Consider the following 6,010-nt stretch of genomic DNA (forward strand, 5'->3'; position numbering starts at 1 on the left):
CTCAATGATATTGAGGTCAGGAGACTGAGATGGCCACTCCAGAACCTTCACTTTTGTTCTGCTGTAGCCAATGACAGGTCGACTTGGCCTTGTTTTTTTTTATATCGTTGTCATGTTGGAACATCCAGGTACGTCCCATGTGCAGCTTCCGGGCTGATGAGTTCAAATTTGCCTCCAGTATTTGCTGATAACGTGCTGCATTCATCTTTCCTTCAACTTTTACCAAGTTTCCTGTGTCTTTGTAGCTCACACATCCCCAAACCATCAGCGATCCACCTCCGTGCTTTACTGTAGGAATGGTGTTCCTTTCATCATAGGCCTTGTTAACCTCTCTCCAAATGTAATGTTTATGGTTCTGGCCAAAAAGTTCAATTTTGGTTTCATCACTCCAAATTATCTTGTTCCAGAAGTTTTGAGGCTTGTCTCTGTGCTTTTTGGCGTATTGTAAGCGAGATACTTTGTGACATTTGCACAGTAATGGCTTTCTTCTGGCGACTCGACCATGCAGCCCATTTTTCTTCAAGTGCCTCTTTATTGTGCATCTTGAAACAGCCACACCGCTAGTTTTCAGAGAGTCCTGAATTTCATCTGATGATATTTGTGGGTTTTTCTTTGCATTTGAACAATTTTCCTGGCAGTTGTGGCTGAAATTTTTGTTGGTCTACCTGACTGTGGTTTGGTTTTTACAGAGCCCCTGATTTTCCATTTGTTAATCACAGTTTGAACGCTGCTGACTGGCATTATCAATTCCTTGGATATTTTTTTGTATCCCTTTCCTGTGTTATACAGTTCAACTACCTTTTCCCATAGATCCGTTGACAATTCTTTTGCTTTCCCCATGATTCACAATCCAGAAACGTCAGTGGCTGGATGAAAGATGCAAGAGTCTGTCTGGATCCCAGAAACTCACTCAGCTTTTATGTACACACACTGATTACAAGCAAACAGGTCACAGGTGAGGATGTTACCTTTAGTAGCCATTCAAAACCATTTGTGTCAAATTCTGGGCATGTTATTAGGCCAAAATCACCAGGGTATGTGAACTTTTGATCAGGGTCATTTGGATGTTTTTGGTTGTCATTAAGATTTAAAAAGAGAAAACACAGTAGTTTGACAATAAATGGCTTCACCCAACCAATAACCATGATTGGAGTAAAAGTTTTTTTGTTATCATTCATATTCTCTGAAACAAGACCAAGAAAGGAAAAATTCTGCCGGGCTATGTAAACTTTTGAGCACAACTGTACCTTCTTATTATTTCACTACCCGAGTATTTCCTCTTGTGGCGATCTCACCAGGTGGAATGACCGGGACTTCTGTTTTCGTCAGAGGTGAGACCAGTATCTATCAGACTTTTCAGGTATATATTATGGATATGCTGTAAATGTCTGTGATTGAAATACAGTTTTAACCCTTTTAAGAACCATATAATTTTTCATTTTTGCGCTTTTATTTTTTCCCTCTCCTTGTTCCAAGAGCCATAACTTTTTTTTTTATTTTATTTTTTCTTACATCGACATAAGGGCTTTTTTGTGGGACGAGTTGTTCTTTTGAACGCGATGCCATTTATTTTACCAAATAATGTACTGAAAAATGGGCGAAAAAATAAAATAAAATCCGCCATTATTTGGGTTTGAATGCTGAGCTGTGTATAACACCACTCACACCATTGATTAGCAGCTTTCTGTGTACAGTGTGCATTGATAAAAAGCTGCTAATTAGTGGTGGGGGTGGGGTTGGGGATACAGAAAGCAGCAGGTCTAGGAGGCATGAGACAGCTAATACTGTAGTGATAATCTGATAAAACACTGATTTTAGTGAAACAGCAACACACAGGCCTGTAAGTGACACATCACGGGAATGAGACTCTCAGCCCCTAGATGATCAGTATTCATTCAAGATAGACCTCCCCATTACTGAGATAGAATCTTATCAGTAGCAGCTGCCATCTCCTAGCTCAGTATTGTTAAGGCCCCGTCACACTAAGCGATGCAGCAGCGATCCCGACAACGATACGACCTGTCAGGGATCGTTGCTGCATCGCTAATACATCGCTGGTGAGCTGTCAAACAGGCAGGCTCACCAGCGATCAGGGGAGCAGCGATATTGTGGAAAGAATCGTTCCACGATGTCCTGCTCCCGTTACCAGCCTGCTGCAAGCAGGAGCAGGCTGGTAACTATGGCAAACATCGGGTTACTAAGTGCGCGTGTGCCCCTAGTAACCCGCTGTTTACCATGGATACCACTCTGCTACGGTGTGCGGGAGCCTCCGCGCACCGTAGCAGAGTGGTATCCATGGTAAACAGCGGGTTACTAAGTGTGCGCGTGCCCCTAGTAACCCGATGTTTACCATAGTTACCAGCCAGATCGTTGGTCCCGCTGGTCACACACAGCGATGTGTGCTGGCCAGCGGGAGGCCAACGACCAAAAAATGGTCCAGGACACTTTGCAACGATCAGCGACCTCACAGCAGGGGCCTGATCGTTGCAAAGTGTCACACACAGCGACATCGCTGGTGAGTCACCAAAACCGTGACAGAGCAGCGATATCGCTATGTGAGACGGGGGCTTTAGTGTAAGAAGATGAGTAAAGCTATGCAGAATGATAGTTCTCCACGGTCTGTACAATCCGTGCCTACTGCCTGCAAAATCTCCAGTGTATTTCTATTAGATACTTCTCATTGCTTCCCCTGTCTCCTGCTTGTAAGAGCAGAAACCTAATACAAGCGGGAAGTGGAGATACAGGATGAAGCTATATCACAAAGGATTACATAGGATGGGTCATTATTATTAAACTGGAGGGAGTATGATACCCAGGAGAAAAAAGGAAAGGATGATCCAGCATATCAGGCTCGTTTCTTAAATTAAAACATAACTTTTATTGTGCCAATTAAAACATTGCATACCATAAGAGTGCTGGGTATTATACCCAGCACTACCATCATTCAGCTGTTACAGGCTCTGGTGGCCGAGGGATTTAAACATACAGAAAGCCGCTGCAAAATGCAGCTCTACGCAATGGGTAGAGGCTGCTCCCAGGTACTGTGGAACAGTTTCTATTCTTCTATATGGGAGTTGTTCTGCAGTACCTGGCAGTAAACACTGTGGAATAGGAGCCATTTTGCAGTACCCAGCCATGGTTACTACACATGGAATGTAGGTACGGACCATGACACATGGATGTGTGATTGTGGCATTAGCTGCAGTTACAGATGAACAGTTTTTTTTAATGATGAAAAGGAGAGCCCCATAGGCTATCAAAAGAGATGGTCCAAGTTGTAGCTGGCTGGATCTAATGCACCCTAGGAATTTATCTCTTTAGCCTGTGTAGATGTAACCAGCTAGGGACTACACTTGTCAGAAACTTGTAGAATTTACAAGCTAGATGCAAGGAGCCAGTAGCCAGAAATAGACAAGTCACATGCATTGAAGCAACATACAGTACAGACCAAAAGTTTGGACACACCTCATTTAAAGATTTTTCTGTATTTTCATGACTATGAAAATTGTACATTCACATTGAAGGCATCAAAACTATGAATTGACACATGTGGAATTATATACTTAACAAAAAAGTGTGAAACATCTGAAAATATGTCTTATATTCTAGGTTCTTCAAAGTAGCCATCTTTTGCTTTGATGACTGCTTTGCACACTCTTGGCATTCTCTTGATGAGCTTCAAGAGCTAGTCACCGGAAATGGTTTTCACTTCACAGGTGTGCCCTGTCAGGTTTAATAAGTGGGATTTCTTGCCTTATAAATGGGGTGGGATCATCAGGTGTGTTGTGCAGAAGTCTGGTGCATACACAGCTGATAGTCCTACTGAGTAGACTGTTAGCTGCTTTTTTCTTGCCATAATACAAATTCTAAGTAAAGAAAAATGAGTGGCCATCATTACTTTAAGAAATGAAGGTCAGTCAGTGCGAAAAATTAGGAAAACTTTGAAAGTGTCCCCAAGTGCAGTTGCAAAAACCATCAAACACTACAAAGAAACTGGCTCACATGAGAACCATCCCAGGAAAGGAAGACCAAGAGTCACCTCTGCTTCTGAGGATAAGTTTATCCGAGTCACCAGCCTCAGAAATCGCAGGTTAACAGCAGCTCAGATTAGAGACCAGGTTAATGCCACACATCTAGCAGCAGACACATCTCTTCAACAACTGTTAAGAGGAGACTTTGTGCAGCAGGCCTTCATGGTAAAATAGCTGCTAGGAAACCACTGCTAAGGACAGGCAACAAGCAGAAGAGACTTGTTTGGGCTAAAGAACACAAGGAATGGACATTAGACCAGTGGAAATCTGTGCTTTAGGCTGAGGAGTCCAAATTTGAGATCTTTGGTTCCAACCACCGTGTCTTTGTGCGACGCAAAAAAGGTGAACGGATGGACTCTACATGCCTGGTTCCCACCGTGAAGCATGGAGGAGGAGGTGTGATGGTGTGGGGGTGCTTTGCTGGTGACACTGTTGGGGATTTATTCAAAATTGAAGGCAAACTAAACCAGCATGGCTACCACAGCATCTTGCAGCGGCATGCTATTCCATCCGGTTTGCGTTTAGTTGGACCATCATTTATTTTTCAACAGGACAATGACCCCAAAACACCTCCAGGCTGTGTAAGGGCTATTTGACCAAGAAGGAGAGTGATGGGGTGCTACGCCAGATGAACTGGCCTCCACAGTCACCAGACCTGAACCCAATCAAGATGGTTTGGGGTGAGCTGGACCGCAGAGTGAAGGCAAAAGGCCCAACAAGTGCTAAGCATCTCTGGGAACTCCTTCAAGATTGTTGGAAGACCATTTCCGGTGACTACCTCTTGAAGCTCATCAAGAGAATGCCAAGAGTGTGCAAAGCAGTCATCAAAGCAAAAGGTGGCTACTTTGAAGAACCTAGAATATAAGACATATTTTCAGTTGTTTCACACTTTTTTGTTAAGTATATAATTCCACATGTGTTAATTTATAGTTTTGATGCCTTCAGTGTGAATGTACAATTTTCATAGTCATGAAAATACAGAAAAATCTTTAAATGAGAAGGTGTGTCCAAACTTTTGGTCTGTACTGAATATAATAGCACATGAAAAGACTGAGGTGACCAAAAGGGGGTAGGTAGATGAGAGAAGGAACCAGCTGGCTATTAACACCTTCAAATGACAGTAAGAAGACACCTTCTGAAAAATTTCTAAATGAAAGAGTTGTAATCTTGCAGGACGGTGCGGCACAGTAGGCTAATTGCTAACATTGTGCTTGGCAATTGCTACCAACTAATCATCAATTTTCCAACCCCTTTAACGGTTGTGTAAACAACCCCTTAAAAACGATCCAGTGCACAGAATAAAACAAAAACACTGCTTACTTAGCTACTTGACCATTGCCATTTCTCTGATCTCTATGTTAAGGCCCTGTCACACATAACGAGATCGCTAGCGAGATCGTTACTACGTCACAGTTTTGAGATCGCTGGAGAGATCGTTCGGGAGCCGTCAAACATGTATAACTTGCCAACGATTTCGGCCGCCCCAGCGATCTAACTAACGATCTCGTTGGTCGCTGGGACGCTGTCACACAGCAGCTATTTCAACGATCCACACTCCACGATACACACTTTGAGGGACTGTACTGTGACAGAAAGGCGTGCATAAAACTACCTTTCCGCGCCCACTCACCTGGTAGACGCTACTGCGTTCTGATTGGCGGCCCGGTTTAAAAAAAAAGGCGACGTTGGGGCAATTCCGCTCCCTTGTTCCTATCTGCGCTCTGCTTTCGGATCGTAGCAGTGTTCTCCGGGCAAGTTTCGTCCATCTGGGATTTGTTGAAGCCTTGTCAGCGTCCTGATTTTTGGATCCTAGTTGCGTTCTACTGCTGTGATTCCATTCATTTGTGGATTTTCTTCAGCTGTGACTGAACATTGATTTTTTGGGTTCTTCAGGCACTGTATCGCTTTGTTTCCACGGTAAGTTATTTTAGTGGATTTTTGTCACACCCAACAAGTATACATTTGCTTATACATTGGAG

The sequence above is a fragment of the Phyllobates terribilis genome, unplaced genomic scaffold, assembly GCF_046119375.1.
Source record: "Phyllobates terribilis strain yellow unplaced genomic scaffold, ASM4611937v1 Scaffold_5__5_contigs__length_657084704, whole genome shotgun sequence".
Lineage (NCBI taxonomy): Eukaryota > Metazoa > Chordata > Amphibia > Anura > Dendrobatidae > Phyllobates > Phyllobates terribilis.